The 15130-nt window shown below is 42.5% G+C and overlaps 1 protein-coding gene across 4 annotated transcripts in view; it reads right to left on the reverse strand.

Moving 5' to 3' along the window:
- ARHGAP6 (Rho GTPase activating protein 6) overlaps positions 1–15130 on the reverse strand; it is a 449413-nt gene that overhangs the window by 156315 nt on the left and 277968 nt on the right. The window lies entirely within an intron of this gene.

The following is a 15130-nucleotide window of genomic DNA, read 5'->3' on the forward strand; positions in this document are numbered from 1 at the left end:
TGCTCACAATGAAAAGTTTGCATTTTGGACAGTATGGACTGGATTCTCTTTGTGAGGATCCTAAATTTAAACGGAACTAAAATATATTATTTGACATTCATGAAATACAGAAATGCACAGACTTCTTGTATACCCATTTAAGTAAATGCAACGAACATGTAATTATCACTCGCTATGCACTAGGAAATGTGCCAGGTTCTAGAAAGAAATTTAAAAAAATCTTCACTATCAAGGGATTCAGAAAATATGTAAGAGGCAAAGATAAGAGGATATTATAGTTGCCTTGAGCTCTTGCTGTAGAAAATAAGGCACAGGTACTCTTGAATTCTGCCACTTTGGGGTTTAGATTTTTCACCTACAAAATATGCTATAGTATCTGACTTTAGGCTAGTTTAAGAAAGTCACAAAACACACCATCTCAATCCCTGCTGTCTGTAAAGTGTCACTGGCCGATGGACTGGAAAATAACTGACTTGTTCCTGAAACACGCAAAATAGGTTTCTAATTCCACACTTTAAAATTATTTGGCCACCCGTGCTAATATTCTAATTATTTTAGGTGTGTTATTTTATAGATGGGCAATACATTTGGCTGAAATTTTAGCTATCTATCCACCCTTCCACGATCGTATGTCAAGGAATCCGAAGTGAAGGAAAAAATTGGTTCAGGTCATTTTTGTTTTCATCTAAGCATCTACTTATAACTTGAAGAAGGTGTATCAGGTACCTTCGGAAACATGCTCTCATTAGCCAGACGCATTGTGAAATGTCTCACCGAACTGGCATCTTTTCATTTCTGATCAGGTGGAGAGTTGCGTGTTCGTAACATTATGCACATTCTTCACACGAAGCTCACTGTAGCCAGCTCCTGTTGATCTTAGAAGTGGGAGCAGGGGCGCCTGGGGGGCTCAGTTGGTTGAGCATCCAACTTGTGATTTCGGCTCAGATCACCATCTCAGTTCATGTCATAGAGCCCAGCATAGGGCTCTGCGCTGACAGCGTGGAGCCTGCTTGGGATTCTCTCTCCCTCTCTCTCAGCCCTTCCCCCCACAAATAAAAAAATAAAACCTTAAAAAAAAAGAAGTGTGGGGGTGTGCCCGGGTGGCTCAGTCAGTTAAGCATCCAACTTCGGCTCAGGTTGTGATCTCACAGCTGGTGAGTTCGAGCCCCGCGTCGGGCTCTGTTCTGACAGCTCAGAGCCTGGAGCCTGCTTCCGATTCTGTGTCTCCCTCTCTCTCTGCCCTTCCCCTGCTCATACCCTCCCTCCCTCTCTCCCTCAAAAATAAATAAAAACATTTTAAAAAGTAAAAAAAAAAAAAAAAAAAAAGAAATTCAAGTGCTTGAAACCCACCCCCGATCTACAGAATCAGACACTCCTGGGAGTGGGGGTCCGGGAGTCTGTTTTCACACACCTACCCCCCCCCCCCCGGGGATTGACCCCATGGTCAGGTCTGATAATCACTCCTTCAATACACATTTCTTATTTAGGATCAAACATACATACACTTAAATTGGGAAATAGCTCCTCTCTTCTTTTGGATGCTGTGAGGGGTTTTTATTGGTCAGTTTTGTGTTACTTTTGGTATTCTAACAAAAGGATTTCTGCGGATCCTGGTGTAGTTCTCACACAAGATCACCCAGTTCCTGAGAAACTAAAGTCATCATAAACATTTTAGCTTCCAAGAACAACCTACTTAAAATATAAGCTATTGGAGCAGTAATAGGAAGACGACTAATTTGAATGACCTAGCAGCTTGGGTCTGAAGAGAGAGCAATGGCTTAGAGTCAGAGACACTTTAGCCCAGCACGTACAGGTTAAATGGGGGTTTCTCAGCCTCAGGGCTATTGGCATTCAGGGCCAGATAGTACTCCGTTGGAGGCAGGCTGCAGGATGTTTTAGCAGTAGCCCTGCTCTCTATCCACTAGATGCCAGTCGCCCCGCCCCGCCCCGCCCCCCAAAGCTGTGGCAATCAAAAATGTCCCATTATCAAATGTCCCCGGGGAGGGGTAAGTAGTCCCCAGTTGAGAACCGTAGGGTTAAATGATTTGGACCTGTTCTACTGGTCCACTGGGAACTCTCCACTTTGGCTGCACAGCGGAATCCATTAAAAATACTGATGCCACGGTCCATCCCGGCCTGGTTGTATCAGATCTCTGGGTAGGGCTCAGGAATCTCTAGGTACTTTTTCAAAGCTCACTAGGTGCTGCTGAGGTGCAGCTGAGACCTACAAACACTGTACTGACATCACCGTGCCTTAATTTCCTTCCCTGGGAGATGGGTGCAATACTATCTGTTCTAACCCTCACATAGGATGTCCCAAGGATCGAAGGGAGAATATTTGTAAAAACACTTGTTCCTCAAAGCACTAAGTGTGTTAAGGGCAGCAGAGAAAAACACTGCGCTTGAAAAAGTGGCCATTGAAACGGAAAGCTGCATCCAGTCTTCTATTATGAACCAGGATGATTTATCTTTACTGTCTCTTGAACGCACACCTCATTTACAATAGGCAAGAGGTGTGGGGAATCTGCAAAGTCTGTCTTGAGAGTAAACCAGGAGTGTCATTTAGTTCTGGATGGACAGAGAACCATATCAGATCAGATCAAACTAGTCCCACCATGCACCAACAATAATGTGCACATCTAAAAGAGAATCACTAACATTTCTATCCTCTTGGCTCTCGATAACTCATTTTAATAAGTAGGAAAGGATTCAAATTCATCTGAAAATAAATTGCCCCTTTGAAAATTGTTAGCATGTAGATGAATCATATACATTAGAAATGTGGTATCAGCTTCAGTTGTGTCCACATGTATTATTTCTTTTTTGGAAAAAAAAAAGATCAAAATACCCAAAGCAAGCAATACCAAATGTTAATGGTTATCAAATCTGAACAACAAATATACAGATGTGTTTTTAGTTTTTATACTTCTCAGTGTTTGAGATATTTGATTGAAACTAAGAGTATGTTAAAGTCAGTTTGGACAAAGCACCAGAGAATTCTCTGGAGGAGAAATAAAGATAACATAGGGAAGGAGAGGCCAGCTGGAGGCAAAGGGGTCCCACCTCACAGTGCCTGGCTCTGTGTACATTGCTGGCATTTTGCAGGGAGGGGACACTAGGCCTTTGACATTCAAGACCAGTGTTAAGCTTGCCCAGTGTGTAAGGAGATCTTACTCGTTTATTTTCGTCAAACGTTCTACCAGCCTTTAAACAAAGCAAACTTCTCCCCTCCTGTACTTCTCTCCATCTCTAGAAACCAATGTGGTAGCAACTGTGACATTTTACACAAAAGGGAGTATGAGGACAGCCCTGTAGGCACATCTTGTAAAAGTACCAATTTGTAGGGGTGCTTGGGTGGCTCAGTGGGTTAAGCATCCGACTTCGGCTCAGGTCATGAATTCACGGTTCGTGGGCTCGAGCCCCGTGTCGGGCTCTGTGCTGACAGCTCGGAGCCTGCAGCCTGCTTCGGATTCTGTGTCTCCCTCTCTCTCTCTGCCCCACCTCTGCTCATGCCCTCTCTCTCTCTCTTTCTCTCTCTCTCAAAAATAAACATTAAAAAAAAATTAAAAAAAAAATAAAGGTACCAATTTGCTTAAAGCACTAGACTCACGTGTGGGTTGTAATCAGATAAGTAAAGAGAATAATTTTTCTCCTGGTGGGGGATTTGGCAAACTACAACCTGCGGGCCAAATTCAGTCTGCTGTTTCTGTAAATACAGTAATAATTTAACACAGCCTGGTCTGTTCCTTTACATATCGTCTCTGGACGCTTTCAGCTACAATATCAGAGGTGAGTAGTTACAACAAAACCCCCACGGTCCCCCTGCCAAAAGTCTCAAATATTTACCATCTTGCTCTTTACAAAAAAAAACTTTCTGAACTCCTGTCCTAGAGTATTAACATACAAAATCTTCCCACAGAAGCTTAATCATAAGTGATTCGACAAAATAAAAAATTTTAATGACTTTTTGTATTGCAGTCAAATGATAATATACATGTATTCTACATTTTCTTTTAACACCAATAAGCCAATTATAACAATTGAAATATTAATTACCACTTTTTGTCTTTTAAAAAATTGAGGTAGGGGCACCTGGGTGGCTCAGTCGGTTAAGCGTCCGACTGGCTCAGGTCATGATCTCGTGGTTCGTGGGTTCGAGCCCCGTGTCAGGCTCTGTGCTGACAGCTCAGAGCCTGGAGCCTGCTTCGGATTCTGTGTCTCCTCCTCCTTCTGTCCCTCCCCCACTCATGCTTTGTCTGTCTCTCAAAAATGAATAAGTGAAAAATAAATAAAAAAATACATAAATAATTGAGGTAGCCTACAAAGGAAACCTGACAGAGGATGTATTGACGATCTATAATTTAACATGTTAAACTGTTACTGTGTGACAGTCTCTCAAACTGGCCCTTTCCTAGAGTAAAACTATTTTAATTGTACAGCTATTTGTAGTTGAACAACAGCATTACATGTGAAAGTACCTATGGAAATTCATTGACCAAGAATCCTTCCCTTTTTGAAGAAATATAGAAGTCATAGCTGTATGCTAGAGAGAAATATAAAAATGATTTCTTTTAGTCCTTTACAAATAATTACCTTTATAGAGAGTAAAGATGACATTTATGTTTCAACATAAGTAATAGCCCATTTTTACTTCATTTCACATGCCTGGACTTTCCAGTGCTTGGAGAAATTTGAAGAAAAGAAGGTACTTTTGTAGCTGTATAAAGCTGTGCCATTCCCAGCAGCCTCATAAATTGAAAATGAGACCCTACTGATACGATTTCCTTTGTTTCTCCTCAAAATGATCACAAAATAGGAAAACAGTAAGTAATAAAACAAAGAGAGTGCCGAGCTATGGTTGCCAAGGCAACCGGAATCCTATTTCCTTTGAACTTCGGTGTAGCGTCCACTGTAGTTCGATCCGAGTTCGTGTTTCCTTAGGAAGCTGATATAGATTCAAAGTCTTTATTATCCACAGCAGTATCATTCTAATCAAGCAGGTGAAGACGAGAACACAGAACAGGAACTGAAATGCCCGTGGCATTCCTGTTATGGGGGAAAGATGGGGAAACGACCCTAGCATACCCAATGGCCAAGAGAGCAATTGCCTCCACTCCACTCCATCCAAGCATTTGGGGTACCAGCCGGCCACTGCCACGTATGGAAATGTGAGCCCCACCCCTAGATAATGGAATAACCACACACTCACTGAGCTGCAATCCTCTCGGAGATCCCCGTGGACCCGGAGAACTATGAGAAATGACAGAATGGCTGGTAGGCACACTCCACGGATTAGCATCTGGGGACCTTTCTCTTCAAGGGAGAGATTCATAAACATCAAGTTTGTCTTCATAGTGAAAGAAAGAAAATGTTTCCATATAATTATGAGGAAGCTATCGCTACTCAGTGGTGTCCCATTGACCGCTTCCTTCAAGACTGATGAGGCTATTATCTACTTGAAGTGCAGAGTGGGAAATATAAAGATAAATGGGAACTCCATTCTCATTCATCTAAGACCCCGGAAAACAGAGAAGTTCTCCATCATGGTATAGGAGAAAGAGCACCGGGTAGGGGTCAGAGGTCCCTTTATGTGCCTCTAGACCAGAGACCATCTCCTGTGAGTCCTGTCGAATCTCCTGGGTCCATCTCAGTAGCCTGGCCCACTGTAAGAACTCAATCCAGAACTCGCTAGATAAATGAAATAATGAGCACCACTCGATTCTGGGCGTGTCACTTCAACATTTTGAGACTTAGTCTCCTACCCTGTAAATATGAATTAGATGCTTGAGAAAAGTAGAGAAGGCACTATGCTCGTCCTGCTCCCTATTCACAGCGCCCTTAGATTTGTGGGAAATTCATTTTATTCCTGTTTTTTTGTACTACAGAGATAACAACGATTGCCACAAGGGGGGGGGGGACGGAAAGATGTATCACGAGGATGGTGACAGAGACCACTGGTGGGGATTGGAGCATCATGGTTTTGGAAAGGAATTCTCTGGAAAAAAAAAAAACAACAACAGACACTTACTAGCATTTTTCACTGAACCAATAATGTGATAACAAATACTTCCCAAATTCACTCTCTCTGTGAGTGAATTCACCTCATCTTTCTGGGGTCTCCATTCCTTGATATTGTACCTTATTTCTTTATTTTTTGTTTCTAGGACAGTGACCTCATCTCACTTACTTTATTTTCTGCTCTTTGCTGGCTATCCCCTGACACCGCAGAATGAAAGTATCACCCGGGACACAGATGTGTGCCTATTTTATTCAGAGCTGTACCTCCAAAGCCTAGGATGCCCATATTATGAGCAATGAACAAATCACCGAATGAGAGAAAAAAGTACATTCTTCTTTAGATCTAAATAGAGAGGAGTTAGACATTTCAAAGTATACATTTTCCAAACAAGAAAATGAAGTGGTAATTGAAGACAAATTTTGGAATATTATTAAATCCAGTAGGAGAAGGATAATCCTTTTTGTCAGAAAAAGTAAGGTAAGGAGACCAAATGTCCCAGACTACTACCCATCAAATTCAGTAACCAGAGTGGTTGCTCAAATACAGATGCTCTTGATATACATAAACATGTATATAGAATGGATGCTGCCTGTATTTTAGGCTATACGGAGGCCTGGGAACTAGGACACAATGGGGACACAAGACCTTGGGAAGCTGTGCATTCGAATCCTTTCTCTGCCTTTTACTGCCTATTGACTTTGAGCAGTTAGAGAATCCCCCATGTTTCGGTTTTCTCCTTGCTAAAACTGGAATATGGCCCAGTGCCTTGCAAGGCTGTTGTGAGGGTGAAGTGAAGAGGTGTAAGTAAACTCAGGAGACAACTTTCAACAGCCAATGACTTCCCCAGCATTACCTCCCATCATCCGCCCAGCTCCGCCCTCACTAGCAGGAGCCTTGCCGCAGTCACTGAACCCCTTGGTCTCCGCTTCCCCTTCCTACAAGATGAGCGATTAGGTTAGAATGATTCCAAATAGATCTGCCACTCTGAAAATCCTGTGCACCCACTTTTACTTCCCCAAATATGTACTTATGAGGCTGGATGAAATAAAGAGATATGGTAGAGATAATCTAGACTTATCTACAGAGGATTGTTAAGTACTGGGAATTGTTTGTGTTATACTTCTATACTCGTAACCCTAAAATGTAATTTTTCCTCAACAAGTCTTCTGGAAGAAGAGTTCTGTTCCGTGTCTCAGCAGTTCAAACTCCCGAGAGTTTTTCAACGTTTGGCGGGGGGGGGGGGGGGGTGCTGAAAAGGCCCAATATTTTCAAGATGTATGTAATTTTGGTGCTAAAATCTTCCTTTTGCGCTTATTTTTCTTAAGTTTATTTCTTTTGAGAGAGAGGGAGAGCCAGAGAGAGAGGGAGAGAGAATCCCAAGCAGGCTCCACACTGTCAGCGCAGAGCCTGGTGGGGGGCTCCAAACCACGAACCATGAGATCGTGACCCAAAACCACGAACCGTGAGATCGTGACCTGAGCCAAAACCAAGAGTCAGACACTTAACCGACTGAGCCACCCAGGCGCCCCCTTCCTTTTGCATTTATGATTGTGTCCCACAATCGTGGAACCCCAGAATAAAGAAGTGCGGTTCAGATATATCAAGAGACCTCCTAAGAATCCGCCAAGTTTGCCTACACATTTCAGTTGATTTATGCTTTAAAATTTTTATTCGCTTACAAGTTCCCACATTTATACTGCCCAAACAGGATGAATCTGACAATCTGTGAATAATGAAAAAAAGGAAGAAAATCAAGTTACCGAACACATTAGTTTCCCTTTGGGTCCTAGGCACCCAGAAGACACCTTGGATACGGCACAGAAATATTTACTTGGGATTAACAGAAAATAAGTTACCGGTTGCCATTTAGTCTTTAAAAATCCATTTTAAATTTTATATAGTCAAAGAGCTCCGAGGGGAGGAAAATCTTCTAATTCGAATACCTTTGTCTGAAGAAAAACAACGGCCTGAAATATTTCCAAATACACTAGTGAAAAAGAGCTCCCTTGAGTACAACCACGATTTTTAATTCCTTAAGGTTTGTCTCGGTCATATTCAGTTCACACACCTTTGAGTCATGTTCCAATCTCACGCACATTTCTCCTGTTTCCTCCTATAGCCAGAAAATGGGATGTTTTACTGCAACCACGCACACCCTTCAATTTGCAGAAAAATAATGACTTTTAACCCACTGAAGAAGCATAAGATCATACTCGGGGCTGAAGTTAGTCAAAACGAATACAAGTTTTTCCAGTAAAAACACATCCTTAAATTCTAAATTAACGTTGCCGGGATAAACAGCTACCATGTTAAAATCGATACCTATGTCACATAATGAAACACAGGTGACCTAGAAACACCCAACTTACAAATATCCTGTACGTGGGAACAGCCAGCCCAAGCGAGTCGGACCAGGACTAGGGCGGGCTCTCCCCAGGTCTGAAGGCGGGAGGAGGATTCCCCTTGGTCTCTTCCTGTTGGACACCGGTGTTGGTAGCGTTAGAGCAGGTGGGAGAAGTGGGAAGCCATGATTCTCATGCCTCCACAGTAGTCCCTTCCCGCCATGCTCACCGAGGAATCCATTTCCCATAAATGAAACCAAGAGTGCCTTGGTTCCCAGGCGGGTCCATCAGAAGTCCGCTGGGCCCACAGTGCAGCTGGGACTGTGCTATTAATACTAGGCTGACTTCCCACTTGGAAGCCAACTCCAGCCCTGACAGTGTTCATCAGCTCTGTTATGGTTCAATGAATTTGTGGGCGGTCCTGGGAGCCTGCCAGTTAGAACATCCTTTCTGTGGGAAAATTCCTGCCGAGGCCCAAACAACTCACTGACAAACACGGTTGTGGACCACACGTTGGGAGACCCTTAGACATTGACAGATCAATCCTCACCTTTCCATTCTCGAAATGCTTGGGTGATTGTTACAATAAACCGTCGCACAGATAAACGTACGGCAGGTACAACACTCAGCACACGACCATGGTAACTAATGGTAACTAATAACTAATACCGTCATCATTAATGTAGTAACAGACCTACCTCTCCCCTGACTCACGTACACATGTACACACTCATTAGGACACCTTATACATTTCTTCTAAGTTTATGTATTTATTTTTGAGAGAGAGCAAGAGAGAGAGAGAGAGAGAGAGCATGCACGTGTGCCTGAGCAGGGGAGGGGCAGAGAGAGAGGAAGACAGAATCTCAAGCAGGCTCTGTGCCGTCAGTGTGGAGCGCGATGTGGGGTTCGAACCCACAAACCATGAGATCATGACCTGCGCCGGATGTTCAACCGACGGAGCCACCCAGATGCCCCTAGGACACTTTAGACACATCACACACATGCACGTACACACACACACACACCCCACCATACAATGTTCTACGCAAATATGTTTTCATCTATGCAGAAGTGTCTTTGTCTTTTCTTGGGGGAAAAGATGAACCATGATCCAGGCTTGAACTGTGTCCTTTAACTGTTGTTCTCTTGCTCTGGGGATTGATTTGTACTTGTTCATCTACATTCTTAACTGGCCCTCCCCAGGCCAAAAATACAACTGTAGGACAACCAGCCAAAACATGGAGATGCCCAGCCATGGGACAGAAAGTGAAAGAGTTGTAATCAAGATTAGAGCTGGGACCTAAGTGACATCATATTCAAATCGAGAGGCTCTCAAACCGAGAGACTCTCTATTACATAACAGGCCTCTTGGATTAGTGAAACTTACACGTGCAAAAGTTACTGTCCTCATCAATGGCAAAGAGAATTGGTAAAAGCTGATGAGTTACAGACCCGAATAGTTTCTACACGCACATACAGAGCTACCATTGCAACAAAAGAGATGTAATCTGCGAGGAGATGAAAAATATTCACTGCCTAGGAGCCTTAAAAATGCACACTGTTTACCAGCCCAAGTGAAGCAATGGCAACGCAGAAGCAGGTACATTCAATATGCCTTCAGGTTTTTCAGCCGAAGAAAGCCAGAGCTTTTGTTATTTCCTTCAAGATAGCACAGGGACCACTGGAGACCAGAGCGGTACATGAAAGAGCAGAGGGTTTCCCAAATCTGATACCTTCTTAAGTCAGTTGATCAATGTTTCACCAAAGGGCAGGGGCAGAGACAAAGGCCAAGCTCAGTACAGTGACCTGTCCTCCAGGGAGAGGACCGGAAGAGATTCCAGCACACCTGAATGATCTCCAGTACAGGGTCATTAATGACACTTCGGCTTTAGTGTTACATCTTTCTTACTTCATCATCCGCAAGGATAAAATATCCTAGCACCCACGGGGAATCTGAAATGAAGTAAGAGCAGATTTGGGTTTATTTCTTATAATAAATGCCTGAGGACGATCTTTTAGTTGTTATATAATATACATAAATATCAACCAGTCGCTAATTTTATACTATGTATCCATATCATGTTCATCTAGATTGGTGTATATACACTGTGTATATGTGTAGATAGACATACTGCTTTTTCATACAGTTTGGATGCTAACTGACCTTTCAAAATGTCTTCAAAGTGTGTTATCAAGTTCAAGCACACTCAGCACCACCTCCATCTGGGGTAGCTTAGAAACTACTGCCTCACTGGCATGTTTCCAACCTGAAAGTTGCAAGGACGCACATCTGTATTGGTTGTTAAAAGCATCATCCTTTGCGCTATTGCAGAAGTTGCAACAAAAATCCACTCCTGGGGTAGCCACAGCTCCTTGGACTGTTCAGTCTGATCAATACACAGAGGTAAGCCCCAGAAGAAAGTATTCTCTAACAGGCATTTGGAAAGAAGGCAAAAAATAATTTCTCCATCCAAGTTAAGTTAACCTGCATGGTGCGGTGGAAAACAGAAGAAGGTGTTGACTCCACACAGTACTCTCTCCCGAGCAAAAGCATTTTAAAATAAAAACAGCTATTTTAAGAAGTTCGAATTTCAAGTCACCCCAAGAACTAAACTCCTTCCTTTCAGGGACTTTGCCAATCCTGACCAGTGCTTCGAAGTCTTTAGTGTTGATGTATCTGTTAGGCTATTCTTGTTTGACCAGAAGCAATCTGTCTTGCTCAACAATAAAGCTAGAGTATACCGCCCCCCTGCCAAAAAAAGAATGGCAGATATGTTAATCTGGGCTAAGTTGTCCCATGGGCCACACCTATTTCTTGGTAGCTGATCAAACCCAGTTTAGGATAAGGCGTTTGCACACGTGGCAAGCAGCCCAAATGAATTTTTGCCAGATCCCTCCTTGTTTCAATTCCTTCTTCCCTAATTGCGCTGCTTCCTCTCAGGACTTTCTGATCACTCTCTCTGACCCCATCACTGGAGAGGGTGTGCTCGTAAAGTGGGTGCAGTCATATTCTAGACAAGTCGCCGCCTGGGATTTCTAAAGAGCCGACAATCTTTTAGGACTGCATCAGGCAAACTTTCCATGCAAAGAGATGCTTGTAATACCCGAAAAGGACAGAGAGTCTAACTTTTTAGTTTTTGGTGCCAAGTTAACAAGAGAGGTTGGATTTTTGGTGCCTGATGGCTAATAAATGGTTATATGTATGGGAGAATCTGGTCTTTCGTAAAACCTGATAGGGATACGATGGAGCACTAGTTAAGCCTTACCACCATGAACTTCTTTAATGGCTTCCACAATCTACCAAAGAGCACCTAATGGTTGTGAATGTCCAAACTAGTCAGGGTCAGTGTGCAATATCTATCCCACAAGATTATTGTCATGATCATGTGAAATGATAATTAGAAAGCATTTAAGACAGAGCCTGGCACCTTAAGACAGATATATAGATACATACATTATAGATATATATATAGAGAGAGAGAGATGTTCACCACCACCACCATCATGATCATGACCATGATCATCATTATCATCATCATCGGCATCCGTTGTGGTGAAATAAGGACTACTAACCATAGAATTTTAGTTAGGAAGGGAATGTGATCTATCACAGAGCAAAGTCATAGGTAAACACAGTAATATACAGTTCTTTCAAATAGAAGGATGTCCCAATAGTTCGTCAGTCTCAATATATTTCACCTCAACAGACCATCTATCACCTTTTCTCCCATTACCATGGAGCCAGAAGGCTTACATAAATGATCAATTTCGGTCAAGTACTGGGCAAATTTTTCTGGAACATTTGTGACCAGCCAGTAAAATGCAGCAGAAATGCTTGTACATTCACGTGAACTGAAGAAGAAATTACCAAAGAGGACAAAACTACAATGGCAGAAACTTGGCCCCATCTTGCTCAACATCTTCATCAAAAACTTACATGAAAATATAGATCATGCTTATCAAATTCGCAGGTGGCACTAAGCTAGGAAAAATAGATAAGATAATAAAAGAGAGAATTAGGGTTTTTAATATAGTTTCCATTTATGTATAATAATTTAATTAGATCCAAATGTTTAGGATGAGACTAATGCAAAAAGATTCAAACACAATAGAGAAGTTTGCATTTAAATTATAACAAAAATTAATCAGAGAGAGAGAAGCGACTTGAAAAAGAGGTAAGGCTCTTCAATTGTCCACTAGGCCCAAAGGAAGTCTGACAAAAATGCTAAAGCAGGTAGAGGAAACTTGAGTTGCATGAAAAGAACTTGAAGATCCAACTCAAGAAAAGTGATAATGCACTGGGCTCCATTCAGACCAGAGTACTCCTGGAGCAGCAAACTGTTCTTTTTTAAATCTTTTTTAACGTTTATTTTTGAGACAGAGAGAGACAGAGCATGAACAGGGGAGGGTCAGAGAGAGGGAGACACAGAATCAGAAACAGGCTCCAGGCTCTGAGCTGTCAGCACAGAGCCCGACGCGGGGCTCGAACTCACGGACTGTGAGATCATGACCTGAGCCGAAGTCGGACGCTTAACCGACTGAGCCACCCAGGCATCCCAACAAACTGTTCTGAAGTCTAAAGACACTGATGCATCCAGCAAGCCCTGAATAAGGCAGTGTGGATGGGAGGGGAAGGTTCCGGAAAGTCACTTAATAAAACTTTAAGGCCCACTAAAGGAATTGAGGCTGTTTAGTCTGTCTGGAGTTGGGATACAAGAAATGCTGACTGGCTATCGGTCGAATTCAGTAGTAGATCTGGCCTATCTTTCCAGAGAGAAGATGTCAAATGACTGAATGGGAATTACAGGGAGTAGGCCTGGCCTTTCCCAAGGAGATCCTTTCTAAAGAAAATGTTGGCACAAGGATAAGTGACTTAGGGGTGAGGGGACTCTTAACGCTCAGAGGTTCATGCAGATAACTATTGGCTCACCCATCCCCAGTGTGGAGAAAAGGATTCTTGCTTTGGGTGAAAGACCAAACAAATGATCTTTGAGGTCCCACCGCTGTGATTCAATTCTCCCACATCAGTTTTGATGAGAGGTATGAACAAGATGCAGGGGTTCGTTACGAGAGAAGGAGATACTTAGAAATGGGAGATAAGAAGTCTACTGATGGCTCTGGGTAGCTGAGGAGTATAGCAGGTGGCATAGCCTCCTTGATAAATAGGTCCATGCTAATTAATGAATAAAGGCCTGGACCAAACTTTATTTTTTTTTAAAACATTTATTTTAGAAACAGAGAGAGAGAGAGAGAACATGAGTGGGGAAGAGGGGCATAGGGAGAGAGAATCTCAAGCAGGCCCCACGCACAGCACAGAGCCCAATGCAAGCTCAATCCCATGCCACTGGGATCATGACCCGAGCCGAAATCAGGAGTCTGACGCTCAATGGACTGAGCCACCTAGGTGCCCCTGGACCAAACTTTTTTTTAGAATTTCACGTAAGGCTGATCCTACTCTGAAGATGACAGAGTAGAAGACAGGTTTTCCAGCACCCTATAGGCTATCCATGCCCTCTGAAGAATGAGATGATGCCTCGTGTGCTCTCACATCCCCCACAACACCTTAGATACTAGGCCTCCAGCAGGAGCTCCGTAGCCACTTGCTGCTTGGTTAACTTTCTACTTTTCCTCCAGGGGATTCAGGTTAAAGAATGAGGAATGACTCATCAACAGTGGAAAGTCTAGTTAGGCCAAGTGGCTATTTGCTTGACTGCTTTTACTGGGGTATATGATCCTAACCTAACTGGAAGTATTTTGACATCAGGGTGATAAAAACATGGTTTGGGCTGTTTTGTGGCAAAATAGCATAGTAGTGTGTCAACGTGGGGTTTTTTTTCTTAAACCTTTTGATCGCTGTTAATTCTTTCACTTGTCTTTTCAAAAATACACTTTTCTTATGTCTGATGGGACATTAATGAATTTTGTTAGACTGCACTTCAACACTATAATGATTTGATATAATTATTTGATATAATATTATAAGACATTTTAATATAGGTATCTTTTAATAACTAACAAAACTTTCTAGAACAGTCACATCCATTTAATCACTGTACAGTTACATGACACCAAAGCAACTTGAGAATTTATCGCATAATGAAATAACACAAAATATCCACATTGCCTTGACCCAGAAAGGAGGAAAATGGTGCTACAGAGTTAGAGCAAGGTTAGAACATATTGTAGGGCATACTTGTTGGAGGGACTACATTTTCAAATATCTACTTTACCTCTTCGTTGCCATTGGTTACACACTTAGTACTAACTGAGACTGTGCCTCCCACTAATTCGTTTTCACCTTTTATTGCCAGGAGAGGATACTTTGGGTCAATTGGGAATGCCACAGCTTTTGCTCGTGCAGTCTCTGAGCATTTCATTGTGAATTTTAATTACCATGTTGTTGTGCTTTAGGAACCACCCCCAAACTGCGTTGAACGGGGAAGTCACTTTCTTCTAGATACCTTTTTAATTAATATCAAAATGACAGACACATACACAATGCGTCATTCTTTACAGACACTGGTTCATCATAGGACTTAATCACTTCCAGAGCAATGCAGATGGATGAAATCCAAGGGGCTCTGATTCACAGGATTCCTGGCTTTTCTCCCATTCAGTTGGTGGGAAATTCTTTCTCTTTTTAAGTTAGATGAGGGGTGGAGTTAGAGAAATCTGTATCCTACACTCTCATGATTTGGCTCGTGCCTTTATTGGTCTCCAAATCTGATACGTTTTTTGGGCAGTTGATCAGACTCCTAATTCTGCCCAT

Source organism: Panthera tigris, chromosome X, assembly GCF_018350195.1.
Source record: "Panthera tigris isolate Pti1 chromosome X, P.tigris_Pti1_mat1.1, whole genome shotgun sequence".
Lineage (NCBI taxonomy): Eukaryota > Metazoa > Chordata > Mammalia > Carnivora > Felidae > Panthera > Panthera tigris.